This window comes from Coregonus lavaretus, assembly GCF_964263955.1.
Source record: "Coregonus lavaretus genome assembly, chromosome: 17".
Taxonomy (NCBI): domain Eukaryota; kingdom Metazoa; phylum Chordata; class Actinopteri; order Salmoniformes; family Salmonidae; genus Coregonus; species Coregonus lavaretus.
The window spans coordinates 1,993,049-2,015,722 of NC_140004.1; positions in this window are offsets into that span (position 1 = coordinate 1,993,049).

Here is a 22,674-nt window from a genome sequence, read left to right on the forward strand (position 1 = left end):
ACACAGATGTACTGCCAGTTCCTTAATTTGTTGGCTCTATATGTAATAGAAATGAACACTTAGGAGTGACAGACAGACAAACAGAGTGACAACAGAGGAGAACAAGGAGAAGCACAGACAGACAGAGTGACAGACAGACACAAACAAAGACAGAGTGACAACAAAGAACATGCAGAGACAGACTGCACAACATGGAGGCAAAAGAGGCACAGTTACAGTGGTGAGGAGGACTATGTTTGGCCGGTCACTGCTACAGTAAAAGTTGAGAAACGCTGTACTATAGTCTACTGTTGTGGGTACTTGAAGGGATTTTTCAGATTGACAAAAATGGCATGAAATACACGTACATTTTACCATTGGTAACCTGCAGAGTCAGTGACTCCTGTGTCATTTCTGGGTGGACAGGTTGCTGCAGCCATGTTGGTTGGAGGAGCTTCAGTTGGTTCCTCTGAGAATAAGATGGAAGGAAGGATAGTTCAGTATACTTTCATAGCATTATGCACTGTCAGGGATAATAGTTTGTTTAAACTTGCTAAACCAACTCAACAGCATTCCTATGCAATTAAAGTGTGAATCAAATTTTTATGTACTTTCCTTTTTACTTTGCATAGGTGATATGCCATCTTTATGTAACAGGGTAATCTTCACCCTGTTACATCCCCCACGTTACATTAAGATGGATGAATACATAAACAAATTGATATTACACAAATAATGATGTATGAAAATGAAAATACATACTAAAATAAAACATCTTGAGTGCCCCCTTCATGGTTCACAGAACAGCTGTATTTGTTTGTGTAGGTATTCCCTTTATCAATGATGATCACTCTGTCCGTCTGTCCTTCCTCCCTCTGTTCCAGCTCTTCCCTCTCTGCTTTGGGCACCTCCACTGTTAGGCCATTTTCATCCTCCAGCTTCCAGGAGATCTTGACTAAGTCTGGAAACATTCAGACTTTAGATGTAGACTGTTGTCAAGATTAATCGTAATTACATACATAAATAAACTACCAACTCATGTAAAAACTCATTAAAAAAATATTATAACAACTATCCTTTATGGAATATCTTATTTCAATAACATTAAACTCATAACTTTGTGAGGAATTAAACAATTCTTAGCTCAGTAAACAGTTCAACATGGATTCTTGCCCTATATCAAATTAGTTTACATTTATATCACACATTTAACTGAGGGTGTATATCATTAAAGACATCCAATAAACTACATATTGTGCGTATTGCCTTCCTTGGAAATCTGAATGATCAATTGTACAGGCTATTAACAAACTTCAAATTCATAATATTTCTGTAATTTTCTAACATGGGTTGATCATGAAGAGTGCATCCTTGCCGAGCGATACTCCAGGAGGATTTCTCAATACTTTTGGAAACTGATTAGACATAGATCCATTTTAAATTATTTATAATGACTATTGCTTGCTCAATTGATCTCTTACCTGTCACATAAAGTTTCGTTTCCAGAGACAAATACTTTTATGAGGTGCACAGTGAAAATTCCCTTGTCAAAAAAAGTCTGCATTGTGTCTTGAAAGGTCTCGTGCTTACTGTACAAAAGGTAGACCACTTAACAGAATTTCTCATGCTTTTTAAAAAATGTCACATGCCATAATAGATAGTTACATAGTTCTCTATGTATAATTTCCAAGGTTATCAACAGACCAATCATCCCTTTACAGTCAATGAACGTACGTACGTACGCACACACACACACACACACACACACACACACACACACACACACACACACACACACACACACACACACACACACACACACAAAGAATGAGTTGGAACATGAAGCCTACTGCAGATTTCTAAAAGTAAAAGTTGACTTAAAAACATCATAATGATAAAAAAGTATGTAAATTGCCACTGACTCTGGGTAGGAAACAAGAGAATAGTGACCTGCATTTCATTCCAAGAAGTTGGCCCTCCGTCAGTCCTCATTGCAGATCTAAGACAACTGGGTAGGTGTAAGAAACAGCTCCCAATTTCTGCCATAACTCTTTCACCTATCTCTTCTGGTACCAGTACAAGAAGTTAGCCTTACACTGGCTGACAATTTAGTATTTGAAGGACACACTCTTTCCCTCTCTCCTGTGTAGGGCTCTGATGAAGGTTGACTGACCGTAAGCTCAGCTACTATTAAAATAAATGTGCATCTGACTGGAAGTGTGCAGATACTTTTTCCTGTTATTCCAGTTTTGCATTTTGCCTCCAGCACCTTCACTTATCTGTTTGGATGCACGGTAGATTCTGCTTATGATCTGTGTTAAGTACCTGAAATACAATCAATACTGCTGATCCATGGGCGTATCGTCAGCCAGGACCACCTATCACTGGACATTTCAACTCTGCTTCCTCCGTGTCTAAGAACACCCCCTTAGCCATCCTATATTCACGATATACCCAGATAGCACACACACCTCTACCAAATGTAGACACAATGTATACAGGACACATCAGGAAGATGCAGTTTAAACACTGTTTGCTCATTGGCAAGACATCTCACCGATGTATTTGGAATGCCTTTTAGAATTGCATTTAACTTTGCACACTCTGCACCAACCTCTGATTATGTCACTTCCTGTTGTGAATAAACTTTTTCAGGAATTCACAGCGTGATTAAAACCACAGAGTTTTTGTACAGACTGTGTGGATCAGTTCTTACTGTGGGTTCCCAAATCCCGATAGCAGGGACAGTAGTAGATGGCAGAATGGGACACTTTAACTGACTGGATCTTCAGGTCCCAACTGAAAAATCTGCTCTCTGAGGATGAGAGGTATCAAGGGTGACAGAATTGTCATCAAAATCAACGTATAGAATCAAAGCGAAGGACTCACCCTCTCTCTGCTGGTACCAGAGGACAAGGTTCAAGCTACATCGACCAGTAACTTTGTAGCTGAAAGAGACATTCTGTCTCTCTCTCCTACTCTCTGATATCTGGTCTTGGTGCAGCTTCTGCCCTGAAGCAGCCAATGAAAACAGAAGTGGATCACTAAAAAACTCACAGTAGAGTTAATCCATTCAAATATTTGGATACAGGTTAGATGAACCACTTACCCCAAAAAAGAGAGTGTATTATTATACCACAGTCCATGTTCAGTGAATATGTGGTTAATAATTGGGTAAATCAAAAGCTACATGTTCTAAAATGTAAATAACGTTGAACAATATGTATATGAAAAATTAATTATCATTAAAAATCGAAGTGATTTCACAAGTACGATTTGGTCATATAGTCAATTAGGAAGATGAGAGGTGAAACAGCATGAGCTGGGTTGTGTCGTTTCAAACTGTTCCTCTGATTATGTCATTTACTTTAATTAATTCACAGCTTGATTTAAACCACAACGTTTTTGTACAGGCTGTGTGGATCAGTTCTCACTTTGGGTAGAATGGGACACTTTAACTGACTGGATCATCAGAATACTGTTGTTGTACTCCTTTCTCGTGGCTGAGAAGTCATCGATTTGAGGATGTGTTGTAACTTTCATAGACAGCGCAATCACCCTTTTGGATGTCGAGAATCAAGGTGAAGGGTTCTCCCTCCTTCTTCTGGTACCAGTAGACATGAGTTTTACACTAATCATTGTATTTTCAGCTGAAGGAGACACCCTGTCCCTCTGTCCTAGTCCATGAAATCTCCTGGTATAGTTTCTGCCCGGTCACTGACACTACAATGACAACAAGACAACAACAAAAAACACAATACATCAGCAGGAGTTAGAAGTATTCACAATTTTTGCATCAATCATATACTTAAATTCTGACAGAGACACTATTTTCCTCCAGTCATTTCCAGTTGGAAAAAAAAATTGTAAGTGATGGACACCCTTACTTAAATAAAGTAAGTAAAGAATGTAGAGAAAGTAGAGACATTTCTATAATGATTCTGAAGTGTCCTCTATTGAACCTTAAGATAATTGTGTTCAGTTGGAGCAGAGACAAATATGTGAGGTGAAACACTGTCACTTGGGCCTTGTGGTTTCTAACTGCTCCTACAATCTGATGTCACTTCCTGTGCTTGTAGACAAGTGCCATGTACCAATTATATTATTATCTACTGTTGATCTAGATTTCAGACCTCTGGGACTATTTCCATGTTTCCTTCCACAGTTTTTTGTGGAGTAAAGTCATACCGTTTCACGACAGCTGTGATGGAAACAGGAAGTTTCGATAGAATTTTATAAATGAAGACAGATAATTTGTTCGTTCGACATGGTGGGATCTTTTTGTGTCTGTAAAATGTATTATGCGAGAAATGTTGGTGGAAACGCCTTTATGCGCAAATATTGATAGAAAAACCATCATATCAACTAAAATAAAATACGATTTTATTTGCCACATGCGCCGAATACAACCTTACAGTGAAATGCTTACTTACAAGCCTTTAACCAACAATGCAGTTTTAAGAAAAATAAGTGTTAAGTAAAAAATAGATAAGTAAAAAATAAAAATGACAAATCATTCAAGAGCAGCAGTAAAATAAAATAACAGTAGGGAGGCTATATACAGGGGGTACCGGTACAGAGTCAATGTGCAGGGGCACCGGTTAGTCGAGGTAATTGTGGTAATATGTACATGTGAGTAGAGTTAAAGTGACTTGGAGTCACGTGATTATATGGTGTGTGGTCCTCCCACTACGACTCGGGAAACCATGCAGTTTATTAGGCTATAGATGAAATAACATAAAAAGGGTGGTGAAAGTGCACAGCAGTGGAGGCTCCTTGGAGGAGGAAGGGGAGGACCATCCTCCTCAGTGAATTTCATAAAAATATAAATGGTAAAACATTAAAAAAGTTATATTTTTTAGATAAAACCATACTAAATATATTCTAATAATTGATTAAAACACACTGTTTTGCAATGAAGGTCTACAGTAGCCTCAACAGCACTCTGTAGGGCAGCACCATGATGTATCCAGAGGACAGCTAGCTTCCGTCCTCCTCTGGGAACATTCACCTCAATACAAAATCTAGGAGGCTCATGGTTCTCACCCCCTTCCATAAACTTACACAGGAATTATGACAACTTCCGGAGGACGTCCTCCAACCTATCAGAGCTCTTGCAGCATGAACTGACATTGTCCACCTAGTCAAAGGATCAGATAATGAATCTAGTTCTGAAAGCACAAGCTACAGCTAGCTAGAACTGCAGTGCAGAAAATGACAATAGTTGAACAGCTTAGATCAAATTAATTTCTTCCAAAATGAAGGAGAAGGAAGAGAGAGAAAGAGAGAGAGCAATATTGGCTTTTTTTTCTAGCAAATGCAGCTAGCTAATTTAGCCTGCTCAAACACCCTACTCAAACAGAGGGATGCTATATTAGCTAGCTGGCTATGACTATCCAACACAACACTGGAATCTTTCAAGTCAAGGGAAGCTTTTGGTTTTACTAATTTATTGGCACCAGGACCCGCCGGTGTACAGTGTATTCGGAAAGTATTCGGACCCCTTCCCTTTTTCAAAATGTTGTTACGTTACAGCCTTATTCTAAAATAGATAACATTTATTTTTTCACTCATCAATCTACACACAATACCCCATAATGACAAAGCGAAGACAGGTTTTTAGAAATGTTTGCAAATGTATTTAAAATAAAAAACTGAAATACCTTATTTAGATAAGTATTCAGACCCTTTGCTATGAGACTCGAAATTGAGCTCAGGTGCATCCTGTTTCCTCAGGTGCATCCTCGGGTGCATTGATCAACCTTGAAATGTTTCTACAACTAGATTGGAGTCCACCTGTGGTACATTCAATTGATTGGACAGGATTTGGAAAGGCACACACCTGTCTATAGAAGGTCCCACAGTTGACAGTGCATGTCAGTGCATGTTTTCCTTTCTGTTTTTCATGAATTTGCCTACAACTCCAGCACCTGTGGAAAGTACCTGGTAGTGTGTATGTTTTTCAGCCTTTAGAACAAAAACCAAGCCATGAGGTCGAAGGAATTGTCCGTAGAGCTCCGAGACAGGATTGTGTTGAGTCACAGATCTGGGGAAGGGGTACAAAAAAATTTGGCAGCATTGAAGGTCACCAAGAACACAGTGGCCTCCATCATTCTTAAATGGAAGAAGTTTGGAATCACCAAGACTCTTCGTAGAGCTGGCCGCCCGGCCAAACTGAGCAATCGGGGGAGAAGGGCCTTGGTTAGGGAGGTGACCAAGAACCTGATGGTCACTCTGACAGAGCTCCAGAGTTCCTCTGTGGAGATGGGAGAACCTTCCAGAAGGACAACAATCTCTGCAGCACTCCACCAATCAGGCCTTTATGGTAGAGTGGCTAGACGGAAGCCACTCCTCAGTAAAAAGCATGACAGCCCGCTTGGTGTTTGCCAAAAGGCACCTAAAGGACACTCAGACCATGAGAAACAAGATTCCCTGGTCTGATGAAACCAAGATTGAACTCTTTAGCCTGAATGCCAAGTGTCACGTCTGGAGGAAACCTGACACCATCCCTACGGTGAAGCATGGTGGTGGTAGCATCATCCTGTGGGGATGTTTTTCAGCGGCAGGGACTGGGAGACTAGACAGGATCGAGGGAAAGATGAACGGAGGAAAGTACAGAGAGATACTTGATGAAAACCTGCTCCGGACCTCAGACTGGGGTGAAGGTTCACCTTCCAACAGGACAACGACCCTAAGCCCACAGCCAAGACAACACAGGAGTGGCTTCGGGACAAGTCTCTGAATGTCCTTGAGTGGCCCAGCCAGAGCCCGGACTTGAACCCGAGAGACCTGAAAAAAGCTGTGCAGCTACGCTACCCATCAAACCTGACAGAGCTTGTGAGGATCTGCAGAGAAGAATGGAAGAAACTCCCCAAATATAGGTGTGCCTGATACCACCCACAGACATTTGATTGACACCCCCTCATTGTCATATTGGAGGAATAAATACAGAAATAAATACATTTGATAAATGTATAAATGAAAAAAAATGAATTAAAGTTAATAATTAGATAATACATAGATAAATATTTGAATACATACAGATATGTAGAGAAAATTAATTAATTGTAGTCAGTATTTTTGCATTTCCTTGCTCATTTATTTAATTATGTGTGGATGTATTTATATATATATCGAATCCAGGCTCTGTCGTAGCCGGCGCGACCGGGAGACCCATGGGGCGGCGCGCAATTGGCCCAGCGTCGTCCAGGGTAGGGGAGGGAATGGCCGGCAGGGATGTAGCTCAGTTGATAGAGCATGGTGTTTGTAACGCCAGGGTTGTGGGTTCGATTCCCACAGGGGGTAGGAAAAAATATAAATAAAAATGTATGCATTCACTAACTGAAAGTTGCTCTGGATAAGAGTGTCTGCTAAATGACAAAACATGTAAATGTATATATTTATCTATCTATTTGTGCATTTATTTATTTTACTCTAATTATGGCAGGTCTGGTCCTCCATACAATACACATTCATAAAAAAATACACAATATCAAGATTATTATTTTTTTAACTATGAGTAATAAAGAGTAGTAAAAATAATAGGGTAATGTTCTCTGTGTGTGTGTATACTTTATAGGTAAGGGTGGGTGTATGAGTGGGAGTCAGTGCAAATTGTATCTTGAGAAGCAGGTGTGGAGTCAGTGAAAATAGTCTCTAAGGTGCAGGTGATTCCCAAACTGTGGGGCTTGTTCTATGGGGGGGGGGGGGGCACGAGGGGTCGACAGGATGGGCACAGGGATCCCCCCCCAAAAAAAAATTATAATATATACTGCAGATTTTTTTAAGGAACTCAGTCCGGCTTTAAACTTACTCTTGAAAGTTGTAATAGTAGAATGCACAAGGTGCAATTTCGAAATTGGGTATGTTAGTCATTGCATACCTTAGAAAGCTATTTATAACTTGTCAGAAATGTCCAAATCAACTAGCCCATGTCAGCTAACGTTTTTAGCCCATAGATATTGTTGTAATTTTTTGTCACTCAAATATCACATGAATACACATTAGACATGGCAAAATGTATAGAATTGCAAGAACATTTGCTTCAAAACTGCAAAATGTTCTTTGCACCCCATGACAAAATGTGTAGAATTGCAGGAAATAAGCTTTGAACCTGAAAAATTCTCTCCACCAACAAGAGGGGCGTGAACCGTTTGTGTCATGAACAGTGCTTGTGCCCATAGAAATAGACTTGGAGCGTGCGCGCATGCACGAATGCTGGAGGGGGGGCCGAGTTAAAAAGTTTGGGAACCCCTGGTGTTTTGCACAATCAGATGTTCTGGGTAGGACTGCTGTGGAAGCGGACGGGCGCTTATTCTCCCCATTAGCGCACTTGGCCCTTTTTCTCAGGTCTGCTGGCGCAATCAGGTCTTCAAACTCAGGGGAGCGCCAGGGTGGGGAGATTATTAAAAAGACATCATGTCTTCAGTTGCCCCCGCTAATCACGCTTCTCTTCATCAGAGGGTTATTTTAACCAATTGGCCAGAGCCTGTGAAATTACAGAAGAAAATAAGTTATTCTCCCCAATATTCTGCCCAATAAACAAAGGTTTTGAACACTGTAATCTCAAAGCAAAAATATATATATAAATCCAATCAATTCATTTAAAAAAGCACACACTAAAATCTGTGGAGCATGTCTAAAACTCAGTACTGTATTCATAATGTATGGATTGGTTTACATTTCTAAACTAACCTGCCTCTGGCGACACTGCCTTTACTTTTTATATCCCATTCCTTTGGTCTGTCTGTGGTGTCCCACGATTTATACCTCTCTCTTTCAGTCCAATAACGATTTGCAGCTGCATCTGAGGAGTTAGTGTGGTGTATTAGCAATGATTATACTGTATGCATCAAAATCCTGGAGAAAATTGTAAGATTTAGAACTGTGTTACAGTCAGTCCATGTATTTATGGGACTACTCACCATCAAACTCTCCAGGCTCCACTCTCCATCTGTGTACCTTAATCTCATCTGACTGACCAGCAGACAGTACACTGCTGTTGTGCAGACTGTTCTTCCCGGAGACATGTACAAAAAAAATATTCGCACAACTATTTAATGTAACATATTTGAGTGCTAAAATAACCATCATACAACAACCTACCCTGATTGCTTGGTTGAGCTTTTTCCCCAAAAAAGAATATTTTGACAAATTCAAAGTCATAAACAAATGCAAATTTGTCCTCACTTTTCTTGTGGCTTATATTTATCCTCCTCGCCAGCATTAATTTGTATATCCCTTACTGCCCGCTACTAAAACAGAAAATAACATCATTAGCAAATGAGCCATCATTAGCAAATAATTCACCTAATTTCAGTCTAGTGATAAAACAAGCAAATATACTGTAGAGAATCATTGTACCATCTAAACTGCTGTATTTCCTATAACAAAAATGTTTGTATTTTCAGCAGTTTGAAGCTGGTGTACAAAACCGAAAGTAAAAGACACAAAAACTAAACTTAAGAAAGGGAAGCATTGAAATAACACACGCAGATCTACCAGACTACCACAAAGCTGCAGACTTGCTTTCAATGAGAATGACATATCTATAACTCGCCCAAAAAGTTACATATTGCAGCTTTAAGTAGACCAGAACTGTGACCATCTTTTCAATGGCAAATGGCCTGAGTAAAAAATCTTCCTTTATCCACCAGCTTTGGCTCTAGGTGCACAGATCCACAATACTTCTGTCAAAGCCTGTATCAGTAATTCTACATAGAATATCTCTGCCTCACATATTATTTATTGACGATTGGCTGTAAAAATAGATTTAGTGTCACTATCATGTCATAGCGCAAGGCAGATGATCTCAAACCCAGGACCATGAAAGAGTGTGGCCACTGCCACAGACTTTTGGTAAAGACAGCCTATACTATGAACACAAAGCTAAGTTCTATGATAAATTCACTCTCATCAATGGACAGTTGAACAGGGAATTGCCATTGCAGCAAGAACAGACCCAGGATTTATTTTGGCAGGATGAACATGGTACGTGTTGTTTGTGTCTCCTCTGTAAAAGCATTCATAATCTTGTCCCCCAGTAGCCTATTCTCCAACTAACAACGATAATACTGTATATCATAACAATTTATATAGTTGGCAACTTTATTGCCAGGCCTTTCAGGCCCCTGTTTATTTTCAATGTCACTCTATTAGAACATTTTATTAGAAAACATTTTTGTTAGTGTATGTTTTTAACTTTCATGTAGCCTACTTGGGATTTCACCACCATCTTTTTTATCTGTTCAACAACACTGATCCAGGTCAAGCTAACACACATTGCAACAAATGCCTAATGGAAATGGGGTGAAAAGGCAGATTTTAAAAAAAAACATGCACTTGACGGACAACTATGTACTGCAACATCAGAATGAAGGTCACAATATGCAAGGGAATATGTGGACACAGGCGAAGACCAAGGCAGAGGAAAACAATAGAGACTGAAACTGGGGCCAGATTCTCTGAGCTATTTAAATTGACATAGTTCTTGCCCATACACATGGCTGTAGTGGACTCTAAGCATAATATTTTACTGGGGACAGCAAAACACAATTTTCATCTTAAAGTTGATGCACTGAAAGCACCTGCAGGCATAGGCCAACTACCTGCTAAAATCTCATCAGGGTTTTTTCATTTCAATGCACAAGAATGGAAAAATATTCACTCATATCCCTTTCCTGCAGTCAAATAACCTAGTGGCTTCATGGGTGGAATGTTATTAATCATTTTCATAATTTCATATAAATCCGGTGTTTCTATGTCAAACAGTTTTGTTATATTTCAGTCTTCTATGAAAAAAAGTGTAATATTGGGATGCAAACTCATTGTAATACATTATTTCATCTCTCTCATGCGGTCATGAGAGAGATGACATACATGTAGGTCCTGATGGTACCATCTCACTATTGATGCTATTGATCAGAGTGAGAATAAGGATCTGATCAGTGTTGTCCGTTTTTTATATAGAACTTTGCATTGTACTGTGAAATGAGGTGTTAAAATCCCATTTGTCAACCAGCCCTTTTTAGCTTGGCCTTTAATCAATGACACCTTTGTGTTTTATGTTCTTTGATAACATTTGATCTCTTTTATTGCCAACCTTGTTTTTTCACTTGATTGCTTTAAGTGTGTTGCAATTTAAATGCACTTCAAATAAAGTTTGAATTGAAGTTTGATTTGATATTGGATCTTTAATTGGTGATTGTATGAATATAGACTCCATTAACTTTATAGTGTATAATTCTTAAGAAGTTGTTTTTTTAATTATGAGCTAGGTTATAGGCCTGCTAAATAAATGTTTGTAGTAGATTTCCTGCTGAACTGGGGCATGATATGAGGACAATAGAGAAGGTGTTAGGTGCTAGCATGTGTGAAGACCCATGACCTTCCGACTAATCAAGACTGGCCAAGCTCTGTTTTTATTCTGACTTCTCAATACTGAGCTTCTACTTCTTAACATTAAAGATATTATGACTTACATGTACACACTCAGAAACAGGCCATTTTACACAGTGTCTCAAATTCATAGACATAACTATGGATGCAAGGACTGACCATATGATCCATCGATATCAAAATGATAGTTTTAGTCATAGTAAATCAAGCTTATATTTTGGGTTAATTTATCTATATTATAATACTGTAAGCCACATAACTGTGGGGGATCTCCTCCAACAATTTTGTGCTACATTTTAGGCTCAATAGTAGCACGTCATCCGTGGACATGCCACTGGCCACTGTGTTTTTTGTGTTTTCAAAATGGTCGTAACCATGGTAAACCATGCTGTCACCGAATGACTACATTACCCATAATGCTCATTGCCTGAACATTCAAAATGACCATGGTAATTATGCATCAAAAAGTGATATAATGCAACATGCAGTAATCCACAGTATCCAAGGTATCCTATCAACTGCGCTGCTGCACTTATGTAGCCTATGGGTCAGTCCGTTCTCACACAACAATATCAAACAAAACCAAAAACATCCTAGCCTATGTTGATCACAGACAAGACATTTAGCCGAAGAATTACGCTTTACCCTACAAATTTGATATACTATCCTACATGAAGGCCTAAATGATTTGTTGCATTTCTGTGATGTTTTAGCCTACTTCTCATTATTTCTCAATATTTCTGTGATCTTTTCCTTTTCATGATAGGCTTTTTCATCATAGATAGCCTGTAAGCCTACTCAAATCTACTTTGAAAAAGAGATTTGCTAATTTCAATATGATCTCCTGATTGATAAAAATGTGATATTTTAAAATAAAACCTCAACATGCGCTTTGCATGGCTTGTCCACTGCCCAGTATAAACATTAGCTGGTAGATTAGTCAACCCTCACTGGAGAGATGGAAAGTTTATTAAAACCATTTTCTTTCCAAGAGAAAGAAAGTGCTATTATCTCACAGGAAATATTTGTGCTTTTCAAATGATTCGGAGTTGAGAATATTTGCGGCATGTCCAGAGACAGAAAAATTTAACAGATAAATAACGTTTTAAGGAGAGGGATTGTATAGATTTTTATGTCTTTTTTACCTTACAATTATTCACTAATCTTTATTATTATTATTATTATTATTATTATTATTATTATTATTTTATGCATTACTAATCACATGAAATACATAATAATAAACTTCAGAAATCATTTTGTCAAAGCAACAAAATAACTAGGGCGGATGAGGATGAACACTTGGAGAAATCGTTGGGTTAAGTGGGTTAAAATGCTGAATTTTGGCACTTTAGCAAGTCTTTATTCATATAAAAAAAAGATTTATTGCATTTTCCGTGTGGTCTATATTAAAGGGCACTTCATTTAATATAACAGGCTTTTAAAACCCAATATTGGTTCACAATTTCTACTTAAAATATCAAAGGGACGCAAAAGGGACTCATTTCGTGGAACGATGTTGCAGATTAAATTAGGTCGTCGCCACTTTACTGGGAACTTGTATCTGTCACTGATCAAACAACAGAAATGCCACGACCATCATTTTCATTAGCAAGTGTTGATGTGTGAGAAAAACATGCAACTAAAAAGCTGTCAATCAATCTGTGGCTAAGCCGCTTCATTTCCAGTAAGTTCTGTCTCAGAACCCCCGCTGATGAAAACCATCTAAACATCTTTACCACATTTTCCACCACTATGGTTTCGTCACAATATGGCTTGCTGTGCACCTGTGTGCTAACTCTAGCATTTAAAAGTAACATTATGATTATAGTCTACTCTTTGTTATCATCATGGTGAATCGTGTTTATAAGCGTTCTCTGATGTAGCCACCCAATGGCAAAACACTTGTTTAATGTATTTTTAAAGCCTTTACAAGAGAAAGTAAACATGTACTATACTAGCAGATTAAATGAAAATAGTATTGTATATGAATTGCAATTGTTAGAAAATCACACATAAATACTGTGAATATGAATGTTTTGTCAAGGTTTATCTATCTATTTCAATGTGTTCCAGTTATTCTATCTAAATCCTTCTTTAAAAAATCTAGATCAATTTATTGGCTCTTTTATTCAGAATAAGAAAATCCTGCGACTACGTAAAGTTTTCCTTCAAAGGCCTAAAAACCAAGGTGGCCTAGCATTACCTAACATGCAGTTTTATTACTGTTCTGCAAACAGACCTTCATCTACACTGATTGAAGTGGATTTAACAAGTGACATTAATAAAGGATCATAGCTTCCACCTGGATTCACCTGGTCAGTCTATGTCATGGAAAGAGTAGGTGTCCTTAATGTTTTGTATACTCTGTGTATTTATATCAACTATTTTATATCTATTTACATTTGTATATATTTTATTTTGGCTCAACCAAACATTTCACCCTATGAGTGCAATATTGAAAAGAAAATAGATACTTTGTTTTTTTACTGGGAGTGTTGATGGATGGTACAATAATCATTTGTTGAAATGTTATTAAGCAGCGCTGGGATATGGTAGCATTGTCATAATTGTGACTACTTTGGGATATGCACTTCAAGTTGCAGTCATTGGTAACACTCCCCACTTTCAACACATTGTGCCCTCGATCTGAGGAGCAGGGAGGACAAGAGAACAAGGTTACACACACGTCGCTAATGGGACTCCACGCCAGAGAAGTGAGCCTGAGTCGATCCTACCAACTTTCTCCCCTAGCTATAATGTCACTAGCTCTGGTCCAGGGTTTTAGTGTGCTGCGCATACACCCATCCGCACTACCTCTGGTGTGTACTAGCTGTAGTCCAGGGCACAGTTAGTTAGCTCTGGTCCGCACTAACTCCGGTCCACATTAACTAGCTCTGGTCCAGTGCGTAGCTAGTAGCTAGCTAGTTCTGGTCTGCACTAGATTTGGTCCAGGGCATAGCTAGTTGCTAGCTAGCTAGTAGCTAATTCTATGTAATTTTACCACCTTTGCTGTTGGTGGCGGTAACGCACCATCCTATCTGGCACCATTCAAAATCCTGTTTCAGCTCGCATGTCTCACAGTATTTGTGCCCTGAGGAGGTATCTGCCAGACAGAACCTATTGCAAAAGTCCGTCCTCTCTTCGACTCCTCCGTCCTCTTCTCTGTGAAGGCCCGTAACTTTCAGGGGACACAGGGGGCTCATGACACCCCCACTATTAGAGACAGGTCTACCACTTTGAAGATGCTAAATATTATTTTTTGTGAAACAAAGAAGAAATAAGACAAAAAAAAACAGAAAACTTGATTGTGCATAACTATTCAACCCCCACCTTTTGCAGCAATTACAGCTGCAAGTCTCTTGGGGTATGTCTCTATAAGCTTGGCACATCTAGCCACTGGGATTTTTGCCCATTCTTCAAGGCAAAACTGCTCCAGCTCCTTCAAGTTGGATGGGTTCCGCTTGTGTACAGCAATCTTTAAGTCATACCACAGATTCTCAATTGGATTGAGGTCTGGGCTTTGACTAGGCCATTCCAAGACATTTAAATGTTTCCCCTTAAACCACTCGAGTGTTGCTTTATCAGTATGCTTAGGGTCATTGTCCTGCTGGAAGGTGAACTGCCGTCCCAGTCTCAAATCTCTGGAAGACTGAAACAGGTTTCCCTCAACAATTTCCCTGTATTTAGTGCCATCCATCATTCCTTCAGTTTCCCAGTCCCTGCCCGATAAAAACATCCCCACAGCATGATGCTGCCACCATCATGCTTCACTGTGGGGATGGTGTTCTCGGGGTAATGAGAGGTGTTGGGTTTGCGCCAGAAATAGCGTTTTCCTTGATGGCCAAAAAGCTCAATTTCAGTCTCATCTGACCAGAGTACCTTCTTCCATATGTTTGGGGAGTCTCCCACATGGCTTTTGGCTTACAAGAAAAGTGTTTGCTCATTTTTTTGTTTAAGCAATGGCTTTTTTCTGGCCACTCTTCCGTAAAGGCCAGCTCTGTGGAGTGTACAGCTTTTTATTTTATTTATTTTACCTTTATTTAACTAGGCAAGTCAGTTAAGAACAAATTATTATTTACAATGACGGCCTACACCGGCCAAACCCGGACGACGCTAGGCCAATTGTGCGCTGCCCTATGGGACTCCCAATCACGGCCGGTTGTGATACAGCCTGGAATCAAACCAAGGGGTCTGTGGTGACACCTCAAGCACTGAGATGTAGTGCCTTAGACCGCTGCGCCTCTCGGGAGCCCACAAAGTGGTCCTATGGACAGATACTCCAATCTCCGCTGTGGAGCTTTGCAGCTCCTTCAGGGTTATCTTTGGTCTCTTTGTTGCCTCTCTGATTAATGCCCTCCTTGCCTGGTCCGTGAGTTTTTGTGGGCGGCCCTCTCTTGGCAGGTTTGTTGTGGTGTCATATTCTTTCCATTTTTTAATAATGGATTTAATGGTGCTCCATGGGATGTTCAAAGTTTCAGATATTTTTTTATAACCCAACCCTGATCTGTACTTCTCCACAACTTTGTCCCTGACCTGTTTGGAGAGCTCCTTCTTGGTGCCGCTTGCGTGGTGGTGCCCCTTGCTTAGTGGTGTTGCAGACTCTGGGGCCTTTCAGAACAGGTGTATATATACTGAGATCATGTGACAGATCACTTAGATTGCAAACAGGTGGACTTTATTTAACTAATTATGTGACTTCTGAAGGTAACAAGTAATTTTTTTCATTTCACTTCACCAATTTGGACTATTGTGTGTATGTCCATTACATGAAATCCAAATAAAAATCAATTTAAATTACAGGTTGTAATGCAACAAAATAGGAAAAATGGCGCTCCGGTACCGCTTTCCATGTGGTAGCAGAGAGAACAGTCTATGACTAGAGTGGCTGTAGTCTTTGACAATTTCTAGGGCCTTCCTCTGACACCACCTGGTATAGAAGTCTGTGATGGCAGGAAGCTTGGCCCCAGTGATGTAATGGGCAGTACGCACTACCCTTTGTTGTGCCTTGCAGTCGGAGGCCGAGCAGTTGCCATACCAGGCAGTGATACAACCAGTCAGGATGCTATCGATGGTGCAGCTGTATAACTTTTTGAGGATCTGAGGACCCATGCCAAATCTTCTGAGGGGGAATAGGCTTTGTCGTGCCCTCTTCACGACTGTCTTGGTGTGTTTGGTGTGTTTGGACCTCCCGAGTGGTGCAGTGGTCTAAGGCTGTGCTACTAGAGATCCTGGTTCGAATCCAGGCTCTGTCGTAGCCGGCCGCGACCAATTGGCCCAGCGTTGTCCAGGGTAGGGGAGGGAATGGCTGGCAGGGATGTAGCTCAGTTGGTAGAGCGTGGTGTTTGCAACGCCAGGGTTGTGGGTTCAATTCCCATGGGGGGCCAGTATAAAAAATTATGTATGCACTCACTAACTGTAAGTCGCTCTGGATAAGAGCGTCTGCTAAATGACTAAAATGTAAATGATAGTTTGTTGGTGATGTGGACACCAAGGAACTTGAAGCTCTCAACCAGTTCCACTACAGTCCCGTTGATGAGAATGGGGCCGTGCTCAGTCCTCTTTTTTTTTTTTCCTGTAGTCCACAATCATCTCATTTGTCTTGATCATGTTGAGGGAGAGGTTGTTATCCTGGCACCACACGGCCAGGTCTATGACCTCCTCCCTACAGGCTGTTTCATCGTTGTCGGTGATCAGACCTACCACTGTTGTGTCGTCGGCAAACTTAATGATGGTGTTGGAGTCGTGCCTGGCCATGCAGTCATGGGTGAACAGAGAGTACAGGAGGGGCTGAGCACGCACCCCTGAGGGGCCCCCGTGTTGAGGATCAGTGTGGCAGATGTGTCTTATGGAGCTTGGAGCTTGGCGTCGGGTAAGTTTGGCTTTATACATAGCTTGGGCTTAGCTTGGGCTTTGTCGAGTAAGGCTTAAACTATGTATTTAGATTGTAGTTAGGTATTGTAGGTAGGTATCGTGGGTTGTTGTAGGTAGTTATTGTATGTAATTATTGTAGGTTAGTGTTGTATTCGGCGGTGCCGGGTGTAGCACGAAGCTAGCTAGCTAGCTAACTCACCACCTGGACTAGCTGGCGAGTAGCTATTAGCAACGGTATAGTTGTTTCACGCCTGAGAGTGCCTGTAATTACGCCAGCTGGCTGCCTACAATAATGACATACAATAATTGCCTACCATTCAGCTGTTTTCTAACCTCACTGTCTGAACTGTTAACGTTAGGCAGCAAGTGGCTACTGTGCTCGAAAATTAGCAAGCTTGTTGCAACCTGGATAGCTACTTGTAAACAATAGCTGGAACGACCGAGCGAACAGACGCGAACTGGCTGAGTCAATTCAGTGGCTAGCTTTGCACTTACATTTACATTTACATTTTAGTCATTTAGCAGACGCTCTTATCCAGAGCGACTTACAGGAGCAATTAGGGTTAAGTGCCTTGCTCAAGGGCACATTTACGTCATTTAGCAGACGCTCTTATCCAGAGCGACTCACAAATTGGTGCATTCACCCTATAGCCAGTGGGATAACCACTTTACAATTTTTTTTTTGGGGGGGGGGGGGGGGTAGAAGGATTACTTCATCCTATCCCAGGTATTCCTTAAAGAGGTGGGGTTTCAAATGTCTCCGGAAGGTGGTGAGTGACTCCGCTGTCCTGGCGTCGTGAGGGAGCTTGTTCCACCATTGGGGTGCCAGAGCAGCGAACAGTTTTGACTGGGCTGAGCGGGAACTATGCTTCCGCAGAGGAAGGGGAGCCAGCAGGCCAGAGGTGGATGAACGCAATGCCCTCGTTTGGGTGTAGGGACTGATCAGAGCCCGAAGGTACAGAGGTGCCGTTCCCCTCACTGCTCCATAGGCAAGCACCATGGTCTTGTAACGGATGCGAGCTTCAACTGGAAGCCAGTAGAGTGTGCGGAGGAGGGGGGTGACGTGAGAGAACTTGGGAAGGTTGAACACCAGACGGGCTGCGGCGTTCTGGATGAGTTGTAGGGGTTTAATGGCACAGGCAGGGAGGCCAGCCAACAGCGAGTTGCAGTAATCCAGACGGGAGATGACAAGTGCCTGGATTAGGACCTGTGCCGCTTCCTGTGTAAGGCAGGGTCGTACTCTCCGAATGTTGTAGAGCATGAACCTGCAGGAGCGGGTCACCGCCTTGATGTTAGCGGAGAAAGACAGGGTGTTGTCCAGGGTCACGCCAAGGCTCTTCGCACTCTGGGAGGAGGACACAACGGAGTTGTCAACCGTGATGGCGAGATCATGGAACGGGCAGTCCTTCCCCGGGAGGAAGAGCAGCTCCGTCTTGCCAGGGTTCAGCTTGAGGTGGTGATCCGTCATCCATACTGATATGTCTGCCAGACATGCAGAGATGCGATTCGCCACCTGGTTATCAGAAGGGGGAAAGGAGAAGATTAGTTGTGTATCGTCAGCGTAGCAATGATAGGAGAGGCCATGTGAGGATATGACAGAGCCAAGTGACTTGGTGTATAGGGAGAAAAGGAGAGGGCCTAGAACTGAGCCCTGGGGGACACCAGTGGTGAGAGCACGTGGTGCGGAGACAGCTTCTCGCCACGCCACTTGGTAGGAGCGACCGGTCAGGTAGGACGCAATCCAGGAGTGAGCCGCGCCGGAGATGCCCAGCTCGGAGAGGGTGGAGAGGAGGATCTGATGGTTCACAGTATCAAAGGCAGCAGACAGGTCTAGAAGGACAAGAGCAGAGGAGAGAGAGTTAGCTTTAGCAGTGCGGAGAGCCTCCGTGACACAGAGAAGAGCAGTCTCAGTTGAATGACCAGTCCTGAAACCTGACTGGTTTGGATCAAGAAGGTCATTCTGAGAGAGATAGCAAGAGAGTTGGCTAAAGACGGCACGCTCAATAGTTTTGGAAAGAAAAGAAAGAAGGGATACTGGTCTGTAGTTGTTGACATCAGTGGGATCGAGTGTTGGTTTTTTGAGAAGGGGAGCAACTCTCGCTCTCTTGAAGACGGAAGGGACATGGCCAGCGGTCAAGGATGAGTTGATCAGCGAGGTGAGGTAGGGGAGAAGGTCACCGGAGATGGTCTGGAGAAGAGAGGAGGGGATGGGGTCAAGCGGGCAGGTTGTTGGGCGGCCTGCAGTCACAAGTCACAGGATTTTATCTGGAGAGAGAGGGGCTAGCTAACAGTAGCTGCTAGGGGTAAGTCATAACCTACACTTGTGTTTTGTTTTTTACATATTGATAGCCCGAGTCGCTCAAGGAATTCGGGACATGGGTGACTAGTTAACGTTAGTTTGGCTCTCTCTGTGTGTTCGTGCCGTGAAAGGAGGGGTTCTTCTTTGTCTGAAAGCAATGGCTAGCTAGTTTGCTAACTATTCTAGCTAACTAACTGGCTGAATAAGTTGACGACGGACTCGCTCAAGCTGTCGGGACTAACCCACAACGTTAGACACGGACAATCTGCTTGTGTGTTGATACACTGGTGGTTGTTGTGGCTGAGTATTGGCGCTAAACCCTGCTGTTGGAGACCGGCATGCTAGCTGGCTGTGGCGTCTTATGACGAGGTGCCCGGACGTTTTTCACGGAATAATACTGCACCTAGTTAGCTAGCTGAATAAACTAGGTTAGTCTATTCCTAGAAAACATTGAACCGCTGTAGTTCACAACAATTATAGTTTCTGAGGTGGAAGTTGGGAGAGTTATATTTGGGAGTTGTGGTGAGGGAGGCCCCGCTCTCTCCTTTCCCAGATGTTTAGTTCATTTTATTCCGATCTCCTCTGCATTATTGTAGCCATCTGCTGCAGCCTGTCAACTATGCCTCTGCCTATCCCTGTTCTCTCCTCTCCACACAGGCTACACAAACGCCTCACACCGCGTGGCTGCTGCCTCTCTAACCTGGTGGTCCCTGCACGCACGACCCACGTGGAGTTCCAGGTCTCAGGCAGCCTCTGGAACTGCCGTTCTGCTGCCAACAAGGCAGACTTCATCCCAGCCTATGCTACCCTCCAGTCCCTCGACTTCTTGGCGCTGACGGAAACATGGATTACCACTGAAAACACTGCTACTCCTGCTGCTCTCTCCTCGTCTGACCATGTGTTCTCGCATACCCCGAGAGCATCTGGTCAGCGGGGTGGTGGCACAGGAATCCTCATCTCTCCCAAGTGGACATTCTCCATTTTTCCCCTGACCCATCTGTCTGTCTCCTCATTTGAATTCCATGCTGTCACAGTCACTAGCCCATTTAAGCTTAATATCCTTGTCATCTATCGCCCTCCAGGTTCCCTTGGAGAGTTCATCAATGAGCTTGACGCCTTGATAAGTTCCTTTCCTGAGGATGGCTCCCCCCTCACAGTTCTGGGGGATTTCAACCTCCCTACGTCTACATTTGACTCATTTCTCTCTGCCTCCTTCTTTCCACTCCTCTCCTCTTTTGACCTCACCCTCTCACCGTCCCCCCCTACTCACAAGGCAGGCAATACGCTTGACCTCATCTTTACTAGATGCTGTTCTTCTACTAATCTCACTGCAACTCCCCTCCAAGTCTCCGACCACTACTTTGTATCCTTTTCTCTCTCCCTCTCCTCCAACACTACTCACTCTGCCCCTACACAGATGGTAATGCGCCGTCGCAACCTTCGCTCTCTCTCTCCCGCTACTCTCTCCTCTTCCATCCTATCATCTCTTCCCTCTGCTCAATCCTTCTCCCTCCAATCTCCTGATTCTGCCTCCTCAACCCTCCTCTCCTCCCTTTCTGCATCCTTTGACTCTCTATGTCCCCTATCCTCCCGGCCGGCTCGGTCCTCCGCTCCAGCTCCGTGACTTGATGACTCATTGCGAGCTCACAGAACAGAGCTCCGGGCAGCTGAGCAGAAATGGAAGAAAACTAGACTCCCTGCAGACCTGGCATCTTTTCACTCCCTCCTCTCTACATTTTCTTCATCTGTTTCTGCTGCTAAGGCCACTTTCTACCACTCTAAATTCCAAGCATCCGCCTCTAACCCTAGGAAGCTCTTTGCCACATTCTCCTCCCTGCTGAATCCCCCCCCCCCTCCTCCCTCTCTGTGGATGACTTCGTCAACCATTTTGAAAAGAAGGTTGACGACATCCGATCCTCGTTTGTTAAGTCAAATGACACTGCTGGTCCTGCTCACACTGCCCTACCCTATGCTTTGACTTCTTTCTCCCCTCTCTCTCCAGATAAAATCTTGCGACTTGTGACGGCAGGCCGCCCAACAACCTGCCCGCTTGACCCTATCCCCTCCTCTCTTCTCCAGACCATCTCCGGTGACCTTCTCCCTTACCTCACCTCGCTGATCAACTCATCCTTGACCGCTGGCTATGTCCCTTCCGTCTTCAAGAGAGCGAGAGTTGCACCCCTTCTCAAAAAACCAACACTCGATCCCTCTGATGTCAACAACTACAGACCAGTATCCCTTCTTTCTTTTCTCTCCAAAACTATTGAGCGTGCCGTCTTTAGCCAACTCTCTTGCTATCTCTCTCAGAATGACCTTCTTGATCCAAACCAGTCAGGTTTCAAGACTGGTCATTCAACTGAGACTGCTCTTCTCTCCGTCACAGAGGCTCTCCGCACTGCTAAAGCTAACTCTCTCTCCTCTGCTCTTGTCCTTCTAGACCTGTCTGCTGCCTTTGATACTGTGAACCATCAGATCCTTCTCTCCACCCTCTCCGAGCTGGGCATCTCCGGCGCGGCTCACTCTTGGATTGCGTCCTACCTGACCAGTCGCTCCTACCAAGTGGCGTGGCGAGAAGCTGTCTCCGCACCACGTGCTCTCACCACTGGTGTCCCCCAGGGCTCAGTTCTAGGCCCTCTCCTATTCTCGCTATACACCAAGTCACTTGGCTCTGTCATATCCTCACATGGCCTCTCCTATTATTGCTACGCTGACGACACACAACTAATCTTCTCCTTTCCCCCTTCTGATAACCAGGTGGCAAATCGCATCTCTGCATGTCTGGCAGACATATCAGTATGGATGACGGATCACCACCTCAAGCTGAACCTCGGCAAGACGGAGCTGCTCTTCCTCCCGGGGAAGGACTGCCCGTTCCATGATCTCGCCATCACGGTTGACAACTCCGTTGTGTCCTCCTCCCAGAGTGCGAAGAGCCTTGGCGTGACCCTGGACAACACCCTGTCGTTCTCCGCTAACATCAAGGCGGTGACCCGATCCTGTAGGTTCATGCTCTACAACATTCGGAGAGTACGACCCTGCCTTACACAGGAAGCGGCACAGGTCCTAATCCAGGCACTTGTCATCTCCCGTCTGGATTACTGCAACTCGCTGTTGGCTGGGCTCCC